At 44.2% G+C, this 22,332-nt stretch overlaps 1 long non-coding RNA gene across 1 annotated transcript in view; it reads right to left on the bottom strand.

The window, feature by feature from the left end:
* LOC143174483 (uncharacterized) overlaps positions 1-22,332 on the bottom strand; it is a 161,584-nt gene that overhangs the window by 134,103 nt on the left and 5,149 nt on the right. Inside the window, exon 2 of the long non-coding RNA XR_012998488.1 lies at positions 9,927-9,991. This is a non-coding gene — a long non-coding RNA (uncharacterized LOC143174483). The remainder of the gene's footprint in view (positions 1-9,926; positions 9,992-22,332) is intronic.

The raw sequence follows: 22,332 nt of genomic DNA, 5'->3' as shown, positions 1-22,332 counted from the left end.
GAAGCGAACTTGTGCGAGTACAATTTAGTGGACTGAGGAATTTTGTGCGTTAGTGTTTGGAGATTTGTATCATAACATTAAAGGAAAGCTTATTATACTGTGTTTTCGTGAGATTCAGTTACTTGTTTATCGGTATAGGACTCTGAAACTGAGATCTGTCTTTTATTTTAATCTACTTGATTAAGGTACTGTTAATAAAGCTTATAATGATCATTGGTTTGTCTTTCTCGCGTTACTTTCACGGTTTCTTTCAGTTATTCAAGAAAGAAATCTATTTCTAGAGAATATATACTATGAATATAGATGTCCTCTTTTATTTTAACGCTGAAAGAAACCTTCGGTGAATCTTTGAAGGACCTTGTACGAAATCACCCTTGTTTTTCAGGAGCCTTAACTGCCCGAAGTATCGAAAGAAAAATAGGGTATCGAGGCGATTAGGCAGGGAAGGGGACGATTGGTAATTCAACGTGGTTCACGTGGAATCTGTGGTTACACAAGGGCCGATAGGAATCTTCTGAACAAATACTCCCGGCTGCTCGGCGAGAGAACCAGACACCGTGTTGTTCGGCTCAAACAAAAGCGGCGACGTGTCTTGGATCGGCGTTAAAAAAAAAAAGCTTCGGATAGTTCGAGCGATCCATTGGGGTTCCAGGATATCTCAAAATCGAAATCGGGGAATGAAGAATCGGAATAGGAGGAACGGGAGACCGAGGATTAATAGTTCCGAATGATTAAAGAACATAGAGCTCGGCTACGCCCTTTTTCTAGGGCTTCAAAGATGTCTCTGGCGTGAGTCGTATTCTGAAATTCGAGGTGACGAATGAATCTGAGTAATTTCTTTTAACGCCGATCGGTCTCGGTCAGGTGGGGAAATCTCGGACAAACTAAAACCTGAGGCAGATCAGGGACGTGTTTGCGTTTCGAAGTACCCATCGTAAAGTTCGCTTTCTACAGAAGACTTCGTAATCTCTGAATTATAATTTATTTCACCTTTTTCAACGAGTTAAATTAGATTTATAATTGCGCACGCATGTCGCGGAAAAGTTCTTAACTTGCAGCAGAAACTATTCCTGTAATGAATATTTGAATTCTATCTTACAAACGAAAACGAGAACCAAGCAAACGAATTGAACTACACAAAAAAATGATTAATGAAACATTTAAGACTATACCACATCAAAAAGAAGTTCAACAATTTTCATTCGATTTTTCTATCTTCAAACGAGATTAATAGATCGCGTCGCTTAACAGTAATTAACGATTCACGATTTATTCACGACTCATAATACTACTCTAATCCAGGAATGAACGACTATTAAACAACCACCAATAAGAAAACTATAGAAAGACTTCCTACGTCCTTACAAAGCTATACTCACAGAATATATCTTAATTTCACACTATCATCCTCACAATGCCAATTAACAACGCGAACTTTATCAAACGAAAACCTAAAGATTACAGAAGAATTCCAAAGACGTGCGACGATTACGCAACCGATGCGAAGCAAAGCCGATGTGGAAGGGAAGTCGAAAAACGTCAGAGATCCGACGAGATCTTTAAACGTTGGAAATGAATCACTGTTGGTCCTGTGGCTGGGCGTGGTACCAGGCGAAATACACACGCCCCTGACTCCTTCAGCACCCACCCGTGCAGGTAAACTCCTACGAAGGTGAAGCCAGGTGTGCGAACCTCGAAGGGTAGCGAGTCGGTATTTCTTTCTCCGGGCGAGCCTTATTGTTGTTTAGTTTATGTAGGCCTGGCCCGACCGGTCGCTAAACTATTTGTTTACTAATGACGAATTGTCCAGTTCCCGAAGTCCTTCGATGGCAGCCACCCTCCCTGTGGCTTCGCCGTTCCGCCGCGCGGACGGCGCACCGTTTCCTTCTCCCGCGTGTTCTCGCTCTTTTCCTCTGCATCCCCCGCGCCCCACCGGTGCAGTTCCACCCACGCGCACCCGAGAGTCCCTCAAGATTCTGGTCCTGAAAAGTGTATACGGAACAGCAACAGAATTGGCTTATACAAAGGCCAAATAAATATATGCTTTCCCTGAGTTCGATGGAAGCGTACTTGTTCCTCGCGTGAGGCTCGACATGAATTCTCGATGCGTTCCCTGCGGCTCGTGTGAGCCTGTAAATCGCGAACCAAAAGGAATTTGAAAAGTAACGGCCGCTCCACGGAGATGCTGAATCTAATCGAAACAACGGCGTCGATCAATTTTCGACCGCGGCGATTGAATTAATGCCTGTCGACTATGCAAATATAATTTTTGCATTGATACGACATTTGCGGTGCATCTGATTTTACATTTGATTAAAGACGGGAATTAATCGATACACTGATTAAGGTAGTTGTAAACCGGCCCGTTGAAATTAATTCTAACGTTTCTGTGCGAAAGTATTCGTGGAAGAAAGGAAATTTGCACGTGTTATATTTTAATAAAAATTAATTATAGTAGATAGCGCTTTTAAACACGTTATTAATAGCTAAGTATTCATTAGGTGTGGTAATAAGTAATTTACTATTTAATTAATACTTAAGTATTGTAATGTGCCTTATACCAGACTGCGGATGTGTGTATGAATCAATATATTTAGCACTGTTTGGTTTTCGAAAGAGAAACTTTAAAATACACCACAGCTGTCCATCTTACTTCAAACATTCACACATCGTCAATCCGAAGTAATCACAGTGAACGTGAAGCACACGGCATCCTTCCTATTTCGGAATCTGTTCTATTGGAAAAGGAATCGAACACATTAAAAAAATTTCGCGCAAAGTAGAAATCGCGGATTGCCATTATTTACGATTTTGTACTTTATCGAAGGTAAACTGTACTTTCTAACAATAAAACGATATTATTCCAAAAGTCTGTGAAGCAATGATAAATATTACACGAATCGTCAATTCATTTTATAATTAGTTTCGCAAAACGCGTTTCCTGATATTAGCGGGAAAAAGAAATCGAATGATAAGAAACACAATAAGAAAGAATAAGAAAAAAAAGAGTAACGCGGGCCAGGCGCGAGCAAAACGAAAGACTTGAAAATACAAGTTGCAAAAATTGTCGAAACCGAAAGTCGATGAAGCAATTACATTCGAGCGGTTCATGGCGTTTCCGCGTCGATGAAGCAATTACCGGCAAGGAAATCGATCGTTAATTGCTCATTACGTATGTGCCGTCCCAAGCCTCGTATGTGCGTGCGATTATTTATGATCACTTGAAATTGCAAGTGCCTTGGGCATATGAGTTTGATGCTCTGAGAAACGGCAAAGCAAATAAAGTAGGGAGGACAGTGTTGTGCGCGTAATTAGAGGCACGTAATTATAGTACGAGCACCACGGTAAACGGTTTGTAACGTTGAAACGCACAAAACATCGATAGCGCCATTAAGTTGTTCCGCGATACGACGAGCAAAAGGCAATAGGAACGTGGGAACACCGTGATCAGAGAGATCCAGCTAATATTACGATCATGGAAAGACGAGATCGGACATCTGCCTAATTCCTCGGCTTTTATTTACGTACGTCGTTCATCATGCCAGCGTGGTTGTTTCATTTACGCCAATGAAACGACGAGATTAAACGAAAACCTTATTACTTCGTTTAACCTGATTTTACGATGTTCAATCCCATTACATTTTATTAGCTTCGCGGGAATTTTCCCGGTCGACTGAAACTTTTATGTATTAAAAATTGCCACTCGTTGAAGGAAAATACATCTTCAGTTACAAGGAAATAGACATATTCGGATCAGGCAGCATTTACATATTCAAACTCCATAAATATCGAGAAATTGAATTACGTAAACGACATTCTTAATAGATTCAGAAAAACCGAATATTCATTACCGTCCCATTTTTATATTAATTTTCCACGAAATCCGTTTAAATTAAACTATCCTTAACAAGATATCGAATTATACGACTGAAATTATACGTATTTGGAAAATCTATATAGGATATCTTTCCATCTGCCTTCGGATTATAATTTTTCTTTTCGCGAGCAGTTGCGTGGAATAATTACAGACGAATGATCATTCATTTCTGTCGTTCACCTATACTGAAAAATCATTTAATTATTTTTTGCAGACAGAAAGATCTATTTCTCTTTTTCACACCCATTAACTAATCCAGTGTACATATATATATATATATATTCCATTCTTCATACCGAAATCTAAAACCACATTCCCTTCTTTAATGCCTATTCAATACATTCTCTTCGAAACATTCCTTAATGCAATAAAACACACGGCACTGTGAAACGACACTTTTTCGTTACCCGCGTTTCGAGCACACATCGCCATTCCGCGTGCAAGTACGTAAACTTTCCGCGATTAGTTTGAACGATTTGTTCCCTTTGTTGCGTACGGGACAACGGAAGGAAGAAGGACGAAGAATCCTGGAAAGGAGGACAACAGTTTGCCGCTTTCGCGTGAGTTTATCCAAGCCGAGAACGGCATGGGTCCTGGAGGAGCCCCGAGTCCTCGGGCTAGTCGCGGATCATCCATCCAGCCAATCGGAGCTAATTGGCCTCCATGGGTAATTACGCGCAATTAGGAGTAGACCGGCCGGGCGTCCTGTCCTTCTCGTCCTTTCTCTCGTCGGTTTCGCTCTTTCGCTTTACTTCGGGCTGACTTCTTTCAACGAGAAAACCTATACATCGAAGATACATAGATTGGTGGGAGCAGGACATCTGAGGCGGCCGAAGTGTACCAGAAGGACGGAGAACGTTCGTGGCCGGGACACGAACAGAGAACCACGCCATGGTTGCTGGCAGGGTGGGAGAAATAGAAGGAACTAACAGATAGCCGGCAGGTACACAAATTATCCGGCGACGAAAAAACAACGGAACAGCAATTAAATAATGCTACGTCGCTACATAGTAGTATTCCCTACCGCTCTCTAGTTTGTAACGGGTGTTCCGAACGGAACGCTTCTCGACCATGTTCCGTTTTCAGTTCGGAGGCTAAACCTTGGAACAACGACGATGGGTATGCGTTAGACAATTCATTGCGGCAGGTTTATTTATTTCTTCTATTTGTTAATCTGTTGCTTTCATGGCGCATATTACTAGTTACGAGGGAGTCGGAGACACTTGTTGGATATGTTCTTGCAAATCTTAATTGATTTGTAAACAGTAGAAGATTATATTGAACACACAGTAATGATAGAGATAATATATCTGCATTAACGAATAAGCAGCAAAGCGGACGTCAGTGTGAAATAATAATTGAAAAGATTGTAATCATTGTAACTGTGGTTTCCAGAATAACCTGGAATTTATATGAATATAGACATCACGTATAAATTGATAAGCTTTTTTAACGGAGCATGATGTAAAAATAAATATAAAAATTTAAGCAATACGATTAAAATATCTCATAATAAAAGTTCAGTTGTAGATGTAAGAACCTGTTAATGAACAAAAGTAGGTTGTAAGATAGTAGGGACGTTTACCAGTGGGACACCCGTTGCATGAAGACAGCGAAGCTGCGTCATAAGACATTATGTGTGGCGGCCGGGGCCGTTGCATTAGAACACAACCCGGCTCATTACCGGTCGCACAATTAAGGCCCAATTTCGGGGTATAATGGCCGTCAATCTGGCCGCACAAAAAGTCCGCGGTTGCTCCGTTCGGCGGAGTTAGAACCGTGTCTGCGTTTCGGATCGGCTTCACCAACCTCCACGAATCTAGCTTTCGTGCTCGGAAGAATAGGAATTCCCGATGAAACTGCATAGACGGTCCAACTTCGAGGAATCTTTCGCTTTGAGACGCAAACGCGAACATTCGACATAAAAAAAAATGAATGCTTTATTAACCATAATGTCAATGTAATTAAGGTAGAAACATCTCTTCAATTTGAAGCTGCGATTTTGATAAAACTTTCGTAGGAAATAGTTCTTCGAAAAATGTTTGATACGTGTTTCTCTTTCTCAAGTGTCATTCGCAATGAAAGGATGAGAACAGACCTTAAAATTGCGAGTGAGAATTACATTAAATGTCTCGTAAGTTATGAAAGCTAGAAAAATTATTATTATACGGTTGGAGTCGTAAAGACACTTGTACGGAAATCGTTAAATAAATTCATTAAATCGTGCACACGCGCAGTTAAACATTATATAAAATTTCAATCAATCGGCTCTTGTAATTTTAACGAAAATTCGAAAAACCATTCAATTTCCATTGTTCGACAATTCCACCGTTAAATGTCGTTGACAACGTGTAAACTCCGTTTTGTCGGAATTTTTCAAAATTGCCGCCTATTTCCAAATAAAAGCGAGTAATTGAAGCGTAATCGGGCGCGTAACGCGTTACGAAGTGTATTTGGTGGGGGGAAAAAAGAGCGGCGAAAATCACGTTATTCGCGAAATATGAATTCCTTCCTTTCAAATGTCGTTCGAACCAAATTCGATTGGCGAACGGATCGGCGGCATTGACGGCGAAATATTCGAAAACTGGAGAGCACGGGGAGACTGCCGCAGCTATGGATCGGACAATAGGATCGCATCCGATTTTTGCATGCCAATTTCGCGCCCGGCATTGTGCCGTAGACAATACGCCAATAATTACGCTAAACGGCGACTATTCATACGCCCATTCGACCGGATTCAAACCGCCTTTCCGTATCCATTATCGTCACGCGGCGCAAATAATCGTCCCGATACTCGTTGGTCCCAATTTTTTTTTTAAACTCGTGTCATATAGATAACGACGATTATCGATCAGTAACTATAGTACGTTTCGTTCGAGCACGGTTAATAAAATTTTCACGACGAAACTTACATCGAACCTCTTTATGCATCCTGTGTCTCTTTGAATTTCAAATATCATAACATACTAAGTATTCCTCTAGATTCACTCATTCTGAAAATAATCATTTCTCTTAAAACCCGTTAATCATATTCAAAATTCACCAATTACATTCAAAATAAACATCACGCCCATTAAACGGATAATGTCAACAATAACTGCAATACTTCATTCCCTTCACTCCTACACATCTCTACCTCCATATGAAATTCAAACGACAAACACAAACAAATTTAGTCCATCGCACGAATAAATACGATCAAACAATATCGAGCATCACTTCGTAAACCCAAAATCACCAAACTCCAAATAACTAATGGCACAATATGAGAACAGAATAAAACAAACTAATCCAACATTCAAATTCCCACAGAACACCTCCGTTTTCGAAACGAAAGCCAGCTATCAACGAAACCTTCGCACCGACAAGGGGTTGAAATTTAACGCATCGGGGTCCGCGTCGGGCCGACGCCCGCGTAATTTCCACCGTAGCCATCGATGAAGCCTTCGGCAGCGGGCGGGCGGGCGGGCGGGCGAGCGCGTTAAGCGGGGAATCCGGCAAAGGAAACGGCGACGTCACGTAACAAGCGGCAAACGAATTTCCATCAAAACTACTTGTACCGCGCGTCTCTGCCGTATCAATCCGAAGCGTCTATACAAACCGGCGGCGGCGTTGGTGGTGGTGGTCGGGGGTAAGGAACGCGAGCGAGCGAGCGCGCGCGCGCGCGCGTGTTTGAAAAAGGGCGGGAGAGGATCGGTGCAGCGTGCAAATCGGATTTCCTTTCGTTAGAGTCGCTCGCTCTCGCCCGGACCCCGGGAACGAGATAGCTCCGTCTCGCTCCCGCATCTCGTTATACGCCCCTTGTAGACGAAAGTTTACAAAAGAGAGACAGCGCAGTCTGCTTACGGAGGAACGTAAGGCGGAAAGAGGAAAAGGATCCGCAGTCGGCCGGCTGGAAAAGAGGGTGGTGGCAAGGGGGGTGTGGTGGGCAGCAGGCGGAGGGTAGGAAGGAGGAGGAAGAGGAAGAGGGCACGTCTCCCTTTTACTCGTAGAAAAGAAGGGGCCAGAGGTGTGAGCTGCGGCGCAGGGCTAACCGCTCGTTTATTATGCATCGAAATGCCAGCAACGATGCCACGCGAGTGGACAGGACGTTGTAAACGCTCCGCAAAAATGAAGTAACGGCCGGCGCTGCTCTGAGTGATTCCGCGTCGCTCCGGGCTATAACGCGCGGAACGGGCCTCCGACGCGCTTGTTCCTCCGGCCGGGCCGAGGACCGCAAAGTCCTTTTCTTTTCACGCGAACCCTCGTTTATATCGGTAATGCGATTCCTATCGATTGTTCCGTACTGGAACATTCCTGGCTTGGTCTCCTTTCCTTATCCTTGCGCCGCGTTATCGAACCGTTCTGTGCATTACGCATCTAGTTAACGGAATTCGGTTGAACTGTTGAACTTGAACTGTCTCTATGGTTGAGTAACGGTGTGCTGCGGGGTTTGAGTTTGTTCCGTTGGTTTTAATTAGCTCGATGTTTGTAGGGGATCTTTTAATGAGAGAGTAGCGTGAGTATTTAATGGGGAATAGAGAAATTGAATGTGGGAAAATGATTGTTTGGTTTTGAGCTGTAGTGTGATTTGCACTGTGACAATGGATTCGCTGGATGTTTTGTAGTTGGATGTTTGTACCTGGAGATAATAAAAATGAAGAAATGGCGTGATTGAAGACATGAGTGATTTATATAGAATTAATTACTGTTGGGTTGAGAATAATAGTGATCGTGGTTTCGAGTATTGAACAGCTACTCTAAAAGTAGTTGAATAAACAGCTGTAATTCAAGTGTGAAATCTCAACAGTGTGTATGGTCAAGTTTTGTTCATCATTTTCATGTTCCGATCTCGGCAGATGATACACCTCGCTGAACTTTAGTTTCGAAGTTATAAACGAAAGAATTTTTCCTGGCAGGTATTGTATCGCCTGAAGGTTTGAGTTACGTATTTCATAATCAATGTTACAGCTGTGTAATTATACATCACTGCTGTGAAACATGAAATGTTTCCGCGAAGTAAACAGACAGACTGCACGTACCGAAGCAGAAACATGTTGTAAACATTAAAAATATTTAGACTGCATGACAGTAAACGATCATCACAGAATGCAGAAGATAAACAAACGACGAGAAATTCTTAAAGACGGTGACCTTACGATGTATGACTCAGAAACGACAACATTACAGTTGCGGACACTGCAATGTCCCGATGTAATATAATACTGTCGAAGGCATATTTCTGTACACTTTTTTAAACTAAACTCGAGTGAAACATATTTGCGTACACAGAATTATTTTAAATATTCCTAACATATCTGAAGGTCACCGAAACCGGTCAAACGAATCCCATTTCATATAATTACATATAATAATATAATGTTTCAATGTACGTATATACGATATACCGTACTACATTACACCATATAAAATATTGATAAAATCCGTGAGAAAAGGTCGTAAAGTATTCCAGTCCTCACGCAACATTACTTCGAAATGTTAGCAATAAATATAGATTCAACTATATAATTAGAAACCGCAGTCAGAGCGTAATCGAGCAAGATAAGAGTAATTTCAGCCAGGAAATTCCGACTCCGTTCTACAAAATAATTTTCACCCAATTTCGTAGACGTTGCGTTTACCGGATTCCATCCAGAAAAGGCTCGCTACGCGAAACATTGCCGGGGGTTATTTAGAACACCCTAATAACGCCACTTCACTGGAATCTGAAACGGTTCGATCGGGGACCGGCATGTTTATATTCATGGAATGCTTTATCTCGGCTTTATTAACGTAATCATTTATATGCCGGATTGATCTTCCGCACGAAGAACGGGCATGCAACATTGTTACCGGCCGGCCCGCGATATAAAACTCGCATTGATTGCCGAGTGATACGTACGCGAACGCTTTAATAGCGAAACTCGGCCTACGCCGATCCACGGTGAAAGATAAGTCGGCGTGTATACGGGATAGGTGTGTCGCGTACGATCGGTAATTACTTCGATTGTCAGGTCAAATAATTACCGTCGCAACAGAGAACGGCGCTGTTGATTAATCACTGACTCACCGTTCTGGGACTAGCACGGCCTTCGTCCTCCCTGTTTCTGCTGACGTCACATCGCCGGCATAAATCTGAAACAGACAAAAATCGGCGCTGCCTCATTATACCGTACTTTCATAACTAGTATCCGGTGAATTTAGTATCGCATCCTCATATTAAATTACCGCTAAACGTCTAGATTGAATCGATTATTAATGTCCTGTTAACCTTTTCCTTGCTAAAGGTGACTACAGGTAACCCACCCTTGACCGTTTCTCCCGTGTATCTTTAAGGAGGCTATAGTCATCCACTAATATTTCGCGCGAGTTAACGATTCTGGTGAAGGGTGCTTCGAAAATTTCATTATTCAAACATATATCTCTTCGTGATTTATCGTACATTATTCGGAGAAGTTTCGATAGGAGTTCGAACAGTGAAACGAGAAAATAACGAACTACGGACACAGAATAATACAAGGGCCGAATGAACGCGTCTCGGTTAGTAAGTTAAATGATAAACGGATATTTATAATCGATCTAGAAACAGCCAATAACAAGAAAAACTAAATGAAACGAATAAACTACATCAAAATCCACACCTAAAGCATGCAATTGCTGAATCCTCATTATTCAACCACATAATCGCTCGCAATCCACCAGGGATCAATTTCAAACAATTAAAACAGAAAATAATACCCCTAACTCATACGGCACGACAAAGTAGCAGTTGTTGCACTTTGCTGGCGACAAAGTATAAACCACCGGTTCAAGCATCTCGTGTACCGGCAGTTATCCCCGGTGTAACGATAGGGTTAAATCTCCGAAAGGCGTAATGCGTGATGTCGGGTAGCGAAATCACGACAGGTCGCGGGGTGCGCCGGGGAACGGGCGATTCTCGGCCACTCGGCCGGTCCGAGCGACGCTCGCGCGAAGAGGCATACACCGGGGATCTAATTATCTCCAGGGCTGTCGATAAAAACAATATTAATTTCCCCTGGTATATTGGGCGAGAAGCGTGTCTGCGTACCGAGTGTTTCGCCGCCGCTCCGACGCCGCGGCGGCCGCGCGCGCTTTAAACGCCGGTACTTTTTCGCGGCACGCAAGAAATATAAACCGGACACCCGGTATAATGCCCCGGTATACACGTACCGGTAATTCAAGCAGCGGTTGCTCGATGAGCGTATTCTATAATTAGTACCGGCGAGGAAATTTTTATTTTCGTTTAAACTTGAACGTCCTTGCCGGCGAACCCATCGTCATGAATTCGTATCTTTTTCACCGTCCCCACCCCCGGCAAAGCCGCCGATCCGGCCGGCTCGATAATAATTATTACCGTCGGACGGTATTTTTTTTTCTTTTTTTTTCTTCACCTAACGCCGCGTCGTCCACGGCCGTTCTGGATTAGGTCGGGCTGCGCGCGGTATCCACGGACGCGCTAATTCTTCCCCGGCGGCTGGTTACAAAAAAGAAGGGATTATAAATAAATTGACTGGCAGCCACCGCGATATCGCGACCGAACATAGTTGCACGACCACCTGGCGTCTCCTTTCCACCTCCCGACGCCACCCTGCCTCCCCGTCGAAAATAACCGGGAATCGTTAATAACGCGATTAATTTCTCGGCGGAAAGATTCATGGCGCCCTGTAAATAAAATATAGAAAAACGGGACGGGGAGGTCCAAGATTGCGCGCGGAGTTTTTTGTGGAAGCTCCGTTCTTTTTCTATTTCGTTTTCAGCTCTATGGATTTTTTGTCTGCGATCGTTGTACTGCGCTTCGTTAAGTTTGACGTGAGCGTTGAATCGGACGAGTAACGCGACAGCTGGAGTTTCGACTGTTGACTCTTAATTATTGAGGATTCGGGACATTGAAGATTTTCAGAGAACTAACGTGACGATGTTATTGCAAAGAAATGTTAGCAATATTCAGTATTTTATATTGTTTCTTCCGAACGAATTGTAGAGTATTGTTAATTTCTTATCGTCTCGAAGACAGTAAGTTTCTGTTTGCTAGGACTATTTTCTTCCTCTGAAATATGATTTTAAAGAAGTTTTAGTAACTTCAGCTATTTTTAGCCATCCTCCGCCGTTACGACGAACGTTTGAACCAATTCATCAAGCAACTGTATAATGAAGTTGTCCGAACGAACTCGGTACGAAAGGATGTTGCCCAAGGAACAAGACTAATAACATCATTACTATCAGTTATGAAATATCGGATATCTGTTCCTGTACAAGTCTTCATTATTTTTGCATCAATCGAATAATATTAATAGAATCCGTGATTCACAGCGACCCCCCTCCAGCCGCGTCCGCTCGATTCTTCAACGGGCAAGATTGTATTGTCCCGGAATACACACATATATTTTCGACCCGCTGAATTTCATAAGCCCCGTCTCGAAAATAATGTCGCATAGTTATTCCTGTTGGCGATTATGTTACCGGCGTACGTCCGACGATTAGTTTTTTTGATATTTTTCGCAAAACGACCGCGGCTAATAACTCGTGACTGGAAACTGAAAAAACGGCCATAAATCCGTGGCAATAGGGCGGGGCGGGGCGGGACAGAACCGTGGGAGAGAGGGGGTGAGAGGGATTTTGTTTTCACAATTTAGTGACCGCTATTTTTAATTCATCCCGCGTAATTTCGAGAGCTTCAGCCTTGAGTGGCTCGATGAGATTCATGCTCCGCTAACCGGCCCGGTCAAAACTATTCTCTATGTATTACACGCGCTCATACATTTTCATTTTGAGGACGTGCGTCGAAAATGAAACAACGGGCATTCTACGAAGCCACGATGGGCTCGTCTTCGGGAAGGAAACCCAGTGCACGTGGACGAGAGAAGGAGGCGAGGATAACGAAAGAAGACAGACGAGAAAAAGAACAAGATGGAGAGAGGGAGAGAGAGAGAGAGAGAGAGAGAGAGAAAGGGGAAGGGGACGATGAAAAAAGGACACCAGAGGGAATGTCTTCGAACGCAACCAAAATGCGACGCTACTTTAGTTAATTAGAGGCAAAATAAGGCAATGTTCGCGGTACACGCGGCAGACTCGTTACCCTCCCGTGTCTTTCACCTTTCTTCAGCTCGTCTTCTGAATCTCATTCGACTTCAACCACCCCACCATTCGCCTCCTCACGCCCTTTTAACGTTCGCTTTTCCTGTTCTCACTTCCCTCACTTATTTGTGTTTCCCTGTGTTTGTTTAATCAGACGCCGGATTCAGTCTTCATTACTAGCGCTAATTTATCTACCTTGTCCTCCGACTCTTTCTAACCTTCGAGGTCGGAGTGAATCCTCATCCCCCGTGCCTGGCAGGAAACGGTGGCCTAGCGAAATAACTGGGAGCCCCAGTTCCTGTTCGGCTCAAAACCGAGGTGTTTTATCACTCCCGTTTCTTCTAATTCGGTGTCATACTTCTCCAGATTACTTTTTTTACAAGCGCTCCACGTGTTCTACTTGAATAATTTATTTCAATGGTGAAACAATCAATTAATGAGAATACTGAAGTTCTAATCGGAGATGCAACGAACTTGCATTGAACAGAATTATTACGGAAATTAAAATGAAGATCAATTCGTGTGATTCTGAAATATAAGCGAGAGCACATTAAAATATTTCGATCGACACACTCTCGAATCACTGTCCCAACGTCATCGAATAAACGATAGCCATTCAAACATCGAACAAGTCCAAAGAGATACGTCTGTATCATGATTTTAATTATTCTGCTTTTACCGAAATGAAATCCACGCCAATTCTTACGAGACTCTCGCCCGATGAAGTACTGCCAGCCAGAGGTTGTAGGTATATAGTTAAGTGGCTGTTTTCCATAATCCTTCAGGACGTGTGCGGCATGAACGGAGAATTTGGAATTAGCAAACCGTGAAAGGATTCGGGGACGGAATATTGAATCGCTGGATGAATAGAATCGGTCCGAATGCGAAATCCCGGGGAGCAAATTAACGTGCGTGTTAAATTAACTCGGTCAGTCGTCGAGTCAACCACCGGGAGCTCGGTAACGCGTCTCGCAGGAGGGACAAAAGAAAGTTCGATGGCGGGATGAGAAGAAGCGTCGTACAAGGGGCTCCTGGATATCGACGGCAATATTCGTTAAGTCCCGCTAAGACCCTGTATGCGGTGTAGTTCGTTCATTCGGATTGCCAAGTCTTCCTTTCCATCCCTCCCGCTCCCCGATTTCCTCTCCCTTAAGCTCTTTCTTTCTCGTTCCACGGCGCGACGTGGGGTGTCTCGAGAGGAGAGGGTGGCGATCGTTTCACCGTTCTGTCTTCCTTACCCTCGCAGACCGGTCTCCGGCCAGGAGATGCATCTATGGTAAAGGATTAGCGTGTCAATATGGTGTTTGTTTAATTCGGAGATTCCCCGATTGCGCCCGCGGATGTTCAGCACCTTTCAACGTCCCCAGCGAAAGATTTATTGCAGGGATTCCGTTGACGTTCACGTTTTACCGGTAAACTATTTCATTTAAACGCCGGAGATCGATCCCGCTGAGACACGTTCTTGAAAGATGGAAGTCGATAAACGTGTCGTCGTAATTCGGATTTAATCGATGATGACGATATTGTTGTTTTAATACCGGCATGTGACTGAATACGCAATTTTTAATGGTGTTTTAGAAATTGTTTTTCGAATTGGAGGCTTAGTTTCGCGGTTCGCAGGGAATTGAATAGTTTGGTCTGAATTTATTGCGAATCGAGTAATTTATTATTCGAAAGGCATTTATGTCGCTTCGATTTCATTAACTTGTGACTCGGAGAAATATTAATGATGCCCGTCGGTGAGAAAACAGTAACCAGAAGAAATTTTATCACTCACACGCAAGAAGTGAACATAATTTTGATTGAATGCATATGAACGAGTGCCTTATCGTAATAGCCGCGACGCCCGAGCGTCGCGAAAGTCCGAGCGATTATGAGAAAACAGTAACGTCATTTCAGCCGATTCCCATGCACATAAATACTTCCACCATTCGGCTTTCCACTCCGTCAAGACTGGAGTCGCGCGCTTTGCGAAGCTCCTTCCGGCTACGGACGTAAAAGAGTTCTATTAAAACGCATGAGAAGCGTATTTTTGTTATAATGGAGAAGGAAACGGGTACTTTCTATAATTAAACGGGCTGTAATAATTAGCGTTATCGTTGTAAGCGTGACCACATGTATACTAAAATAATTGATAGAAAAAAAGTTAATGACAAACAGCTTTGTAATTTTTGTTAAAAAAAATTGATAAACCTGAATGTGAAAGTAACTTTCAGCGTAAAGGATAATGGCACTTGTAACTCTAAGGCAATTCGTGCAATAGTAATTTATGTATCTTCCGTGCGAAGCATTTAATAACGGACGAAACCCGTGTCGAATGTACCAAATCAACGATTACACAACAATAGCAGTCGATAGCATTTAAAACCATAGAGTGAATTCCCATCCCATCGAGATTGCTCTCTCAGCACTCTGGGAAATGGGGGTCTTTATTGCAATGCAATGTAACGGACTGAAGGTCATTGTTCAACCGTTTTTAGGGTTCGAGCAATGACCAGTTCCGCCGCGCATGAGAACGGGCTGAAACAAAAGCTAGCAAACCTGTTGGAAACAATCGGGCACGGTTCACCCCTGGTTGGGGCAGCTTATAACGCTCAGAGGGGGATGAACAGTTGGGTGACTTTTTTTTCGGCCTAAGAGGAACCGCCGCTGTGCGACACTCGCAACATGTGTGTCTTCGTGTTGTCACAATGAGATTGGCTGATCATCGTTCCACTATATTTCATTGTAGCGGCTCCAAAGCTTGTCGAACTACAACGAATCTTTTCACTTTCTCACAGGAAAAATCAATCATCCCGCTGTCCGCCATTGCTTTTCGTCATTCATTAACAATATTAAAATCAACATTAACACGACCTTAACAGACATTCAGATAAAGTATTCAATGAAAATTGAATATTCCCATTTAGAATATTTATATATTCCTCGAACATCCCGATTTTCGAATAATTCGGGAAATAGTTCAAAACTCTTTAGAAATTCGTTATTTCTACTACGAAAGGGCTATTTAAAAACATACAAAATGAAAATCAAACCGATTTCAATTAACTTGACATTCCACGAAGAATCACCCAGAAACAAATCCCCTAAATCAAAACTTCCCGAAAAATGTCGATTCGACACCATTCGCAATGAGGTTCTCCGCGATCCCTCCGTTCTGCCATTTTTTCACCTCACCCCGTCCGTCCCGGCCATGTTCTATTCGTTTTACGCGGGTTCCCCATTCCACCCCCGCTCTTCCGTCTTCCCATATACTTCTCGCCGTTCTTACTTCCAGAATGAAGCTAGAAAGGATGCGGGGTCACTGCAGTAGCAACCATGAAGGAGTGGAGAAGTGCAGGGAAACCGAGGGGAAGGGAAGCGGAATGGACGTGTGCGGGAGAGAGTGAAGGAGAAGAAGCGGATGGGTGGGCGTGCGGGGCAGGGGGAGGGTGAGGGTTGGTCAGTGCTCCTTACTTAGAGGGTGGCGAGTCTGTTCTTAATTAACGCTCGCCTCTTTTGCTGCGCAACCCCTCGCCACCGTGGCACCATAATGAGGCTCCTCGAGTATGTGTGCCCCTCGTACGTGTGATATGTAAGTGTGGCGGGGATGCCACGGCCCTGTGTGGGTGACCTAGATGAGACGCGCCCCCGTCTAGCTAATTCTTTTCTTCCGCGCTGACCACTAAAGTAAGTAGATGGTCGTGCACGAGGCATTGTCGTCCGTGTGTGCGAGCTTCCTGGGTTTTTGTGCCCGGATCCAAGCTACGTCTTGGAACGTGTACGTGCACGCACACAGCGGCCCGGCCTGGTCCGTGTTGGTGATATTCCTCTGGCATTCGCGGAGCTTCGACGGCTACCCCGTGAGAGTTACGCGGGCGTAAACACGTAGCGCACCTTCCGCGCGCATTAAAATGTATCACAATAACCTGTTCGCCCGGCCATTATATCTTGTGCATTAGTAGGTGGATCGAATGTCACCGGTGCCACGGAATTTCCCATTGCGCAGCTCGGACGCGAGAGAGCATCGTGCCCTGTGATCGATCGCATTCCGTAACAATTTCTTTTAACTACTTGTTCGAATTGTACGCTCGTCGGTTACAATTATGTTGGAATCGCCGGGCAGCTTTATGCTTGAACGGGAATGAGAAATCTGGTGGAATACGCGACTGAATTTTGTGACCGACTCCGAAACCACGCGAACGTCTTTTTGGTATCTTTGATTTTTTTGATTATTAAGTTGGAAACTCGGTTGTTAGAAGTTCCTACTATGGAACGCAATATTAGTACGGGAAGCTGCAATTATTCCAATACGGACATATAGTATGGAATTCTGGGGCCGTGCCAGAAAAAGCAACTTAAATATTATTCGGAGACGAAATAAAGTCGTAAGTACAATAACAGGTGCCTCGTGGTATGCCACCGGCGAAATAGCCGACTATTTAAAATTGCCACCGATCTCTAGATTACAGGAACAGTGTACAATCCATGCTAGTTCGACCAGCAATTCGATGCAAGAGTACTCCAATGGAACCCGAAATCTCTTTCAAAATCTCATCCCCAAAAGACAATTGCTCCCCATTCGAAAACAACTGCCACCCGAAAAGCTTCCACGCGTCTCCGAAGTTTTCCAAGAAATTCCAGCATTCACGTCGGAACGGCACGCAGCGCGAAAAAGGGTAAAAACCGAAGTGCGGCTGCGCGAGCCTAGCCGCATGAGAACGTTAGCCACAAAGGTCGGCGCGTGACGTATCCGTTTCGTGTTTGAGCGTTAAATTCTAAACCGTAAAATTTGGTCGCCGGTTTCGCACAGCAAACCGGCGAAAAACAACCGGCCCGTCACGAAGAAATGAAAAGGCGGGCGCACGATCGACGGGCCCATTCTTCAGTCACATCCTGGGCCGGTCCCACCTCCGGCCACGTCTACCCCGTTCCCGGCGGCCCGTTTCGTAGCGGATCGCGGCGCGGATAACAGCAATTAACCCTTCCCCGTTAATAGAGACGATTGTGATTAATTATCGGATTTAATGACCGGCTACCTGTACTTGTAAATATAGGGACATCGGACGCGCATGTGGGTGCACCGTAAAAATTAGAGACCATGATTCCTCGGTGCGCTCCTCCTTCTTCTTCGACCATCCCCCTCCCCACCCCCCTTGCCACTCGGTCATCCTGCTCCACTGACATGTTCCTCGCTCCTTCGTCGTGCCCGTGTGTGTCACCGGTACGCGTGTGCGGCCGCCGGAGAGAAACGGCCCTGTCACACTCCGGTGATCTTTTAACCAGCAATCAACTAGGGCTGTGGGATCGACCAACTCTTGGTATTGTAACAAACCTAACCTGACGGCAACGCGGCGCAACGCGGCGGCCGCGTACGTCGACTATTCACGAGAATAGTAGTCACTTTCCACTGATATCGAGACGTTATGCCCGCCGCCACCAGCATCAAGCATTCCCTTTGACTTTGGAACCGCTCGACAACAAACACTCCCGTTTCGATCGAATTTCTTGGGAGCGCCGTAAGACCTCCTAATTCAGACTTCATTAAAGATTCAGGCTGCGTTAGGCGCACCGATCTTTTCGCGGCGCGCTATTTTTATTACCGATCGAACGGCCAGCTGGCTTTACAAATAAATCGCGGGTCTTTTTCTGATAGAACGTGACACCGGCTATTAGTCGGCCATTGTACATTTGTTTGGGCACGGCGTTATTTACTAGGGAATTACTGATTTATGCTGGTAATATGTTGGCGATAATTTAATGATTAGAGCCGTAGTGCTCCATAAATAATTCTATTTTTAGCGGCGGAATATGTAGTGAATTGTAATAGTCTATGAATAATAGGCGGAATTATGGCAACCATACCGGACGTAAATCATGATGTTCATGAGGATTTATGCATCGCATTGTTTCAGAAGCCTTTGCAATCATGGCGAAGTGAACTCTGTTGAAGTAAGTATAGAATGTTGAGTGGAAGTATGAAATTATAGAGCACTGCTATTTTTCTTGCGTTGTCCCGTTCTCTACTGAATTCGTCTATTTATACTCTTTCCATTGAAGTGAGACGAATTCGATTCTAAAACTTGTTTACTTTATACCCCTCGGTAAGTGCTTTTAGTGTAGAATATTATAGTGACAGACTCTCGACTAACATACATTTCTTTTTGTAGTAAATTTATTTCTTCGAGTAATGAACTATTAAATGTATTCTGTTGGCGATTATTTTGTAGTTTAAAGGTATGCAAGCGTGTTAATAACTGCACTATATAAATCGTAAGAGAAGTTCGCAAGCCAAATTGCGCAGCCACATATGAAATGACCTATATGAAACGTTATTTAAACGGTATTTGCAAAACCAACTTGCCAGTGCATACTTAAGTATTGTGCATACACACAAGATGCCAGCGCGGGAGGGCGTGAGCTCACGCACCAAAATTAACTCTAGACTCTTGGCATTTAAAAATAATTGGTAATTATCGGAATTATTAATAGTTCGAGCGGGCTGAGCCGACGATACGTGGAAGTATGTAAATAGGTATGAATTAATTGGTAACGTGACGAAACGTTTCAAAGCGTTTCATTTTTGCGCCAACAATAATTTTGTATCGACTCGATATACATACACTACGTTCTAATTGCAATTATGTGATGCAAAAAGATATTACCAAACGAAAATAGTTCATTGAAGCGAAAAATATTTTTCAACGAATCTTCGTTATAAAATTTATTAATATTAACCCAAGTATTTTAATGCGATACTGTTAATTAGGAGAAAATTGTATGTTCGCAAATAATGTTCGTCGATAAACGCCTGTATACAATTAAGACGCCTATTTCCGCTATCGAACACAACGGATAGAGCTGAACGTACATTTTTCTTTCGACGAGGAACCGAGTCGTTCATCGAAATATCGATTGGTTCGTATAATAATTATCCCCTCTGCATTAGGGACGGTTACCCCTCTGTTATCCGAAACAAGCCCGCCTGTCTTATATCAGACTAGACTCTATGAGGGGTAAATAAACGCGTTGTTTCTCTACACCAGCTGCTAGGTTCTTTGATCAATCCTTTCCAGTCATGTTAATTAATTATTTATCCAGCTCGTGAATAAGTATTATCCAGGCTAACCGACCACGTATACACGCCGGTTTCTTAGAAACTAACAACCAGTTCTTCCAACCAATCAATTTACGATTTCCTCGAAACGCTATACGAATACAGGTCAACGATCTCCAAAAATCCGCCTATTTCATCCCTCCATGTCCAATCCCACAATCCAACTCAACTAACAATATAAACCAAAAATCTTAACAATTCCTTATCATTCTTCAACAGCCATCGAACCTTCCGATTCACATAAAAACCGAATGGCCGCGATTTTAAGCCAGCGACAAAAGAGATTCTCGATCATTAAAAATTGTATTCAGGGACAGCTGAACGCAAGTGACTGCAGACTTAACCACCCGACGAGCGCACGACGTACATTCTAACAAAATATACTCCCGCGGGCAAAGGAAAATTAGCGGTTGAAAATTAACAATTAGTCACAGAGAATGCCGGGCTGAATAATTAACCAGACAAGATGAAGTGGAGCGGAACCCCCGTTCCTTGGACGATCCGTTGGAAACGGAGAGTCTTAGCTCTCGCGGCGGCAACAGCGGCGACGGCCGCGACGACTACGACGACTACGACTACGACGACGACGACGACCGACAACCAAAGGGAACAGAACGAGCCGTGACTACAACAACGCGAACGGCGCTTCGCGCAGCTTTCGGATCCGGGATTCGTGAACGCACCCGCGCTTTCGCCCGACATGCCGGCTTGTCGGTCGGCTGGGTGGGTGGGTGGGTGGCGGTCGGGGTATTTTTGTATCTAATTATAATCCTCGGGTGAGGGAGCGAGGCAATCGCCTAAAATTAGAGCATATAGTCTAACCGGTACACGTCGTCCGCTATTTTATATTTTACCGTCTCTTTCGCTCTCGCGATCAACGCATTTGTTCGTTCGCCCTCCCCTCGGCCTTCCCCACCTCCTCAACCGCCACCCTTTTTCTTCTACGCCCCGCATCGCTGCCCGCCGTTCATTCTGCTGGCTGTTTTATCGTCCCGCGGCGCAGCTACCTTCTACGTCTACCAGAGACAGCGGAGCCGCTGTCATTCTAAGTTTACAGAAGCCGTCATAACCGAACTGATTTAGCTATCGGACCCAAATACTGTTACGTTTTATTAGATCTACGGGCATTTCGTCCAAGTCACCGATCGGAGATCTTCCACCGAACGGATAAAAATAACGATGGTCATAGGCGCGGCGCTAACTTCGGAGCGTTACACGTTTTTATCGTGTACGGATTTGTTTGGGTGAAATCGAAGAAACGGTCGGCTCAGTGAGCCTCCCGAGCGAAACACCGTGAAAAGCCGTTCGTTTCGATTTCAGCGAGATATTCGAGCGCCCCGGGTGACAGAAGTTTGAAGGGGCAGCGTAGGATGGTATTTAACTCTAATCGTATTTATAACGCGACAAGGCTGATCCATTACTGAAAACATTTACCGTTGTTATTAATAAGAATTTCGACAGACGTCTATGAATAACTGCGTTTTCGAATCTCGCGCACCGCGAGACACGAGGCGGATTGGACCTGTTAAATCATTCTGAAGATTCTCGGATCGGAACGAATGGAAAAATTGGCATTCGGGATTATTCCTCGCGCGACTTGAAGTTAAATTGCAGACGTCTACCGGAGAAATGGGTCTACTGTGAACTTCGACTTGTCTAGCGGCGATGTCCCCTCGATAGGCTGCATACGTGAATAAAGTTTTAATTTATTCACCTGTACCCCTTAATGGACTTTATCGTCCTAGCTAAAGAGCATGCACGTGACGCTAAATAGCGCGGGACGAATGGCCGGTACGTGTCGATGAAGGTTGGGGGACGAAACATTGTCCATCGCGGCGCTATTCGGGACCGCGACGCGAAAATAGAATGAGAAAGAATGGTAATGATCCATGGTGAAACAATGACACGAGTGACAGGTTGTGTTTAGGCCGGCATGGAAGAATAATCAGGATAATGACGGGTTTACACCCTCTCCGGCTGCAAAGAAGGGACCCGATAGACCGACAGCGGAGCGAGAGGATGACGGTTGCACGGTTTGTCGAGTTAATTGTCGTCTAGCGTGTCGATCTGAACGTACCCCCGTTTGGCCACACGCAAATGTCACTGCGAGGCACGAGGGATAAAAAAAATATAAAAAAAAAAGAAAGTTCCCCGTCGAGCTCCTACGACAATTAAAGGGAAAAAGTAGACTGCCGGTTTCGTCAGCGAAATTGCGACGCGACGCTTCGGGGAACCATTGCGGATCGACGATAATGAAACCACCATCTTGCGCTAATTGATGTCA

The sequence above is a fragment of the Nomia melanderi genome, chromosome 4, assembly GCF_051020985.1.
Source record: "Nomia melanderi isolate GNS246 chromosome 4, iyNomMela1, whole genome shotgun sequence".
NCBI classification, from domain to species: Eukaryota; Metazoa; Arthropoda; class Insecta; order Hymenoptera; family Halictidae; genus Nomia; species Nomia melanderi.
Note: the sequence above shows the minus strand (reverse complement) of the source record. Positions and strands in the feature narration are given on the sequence as shown.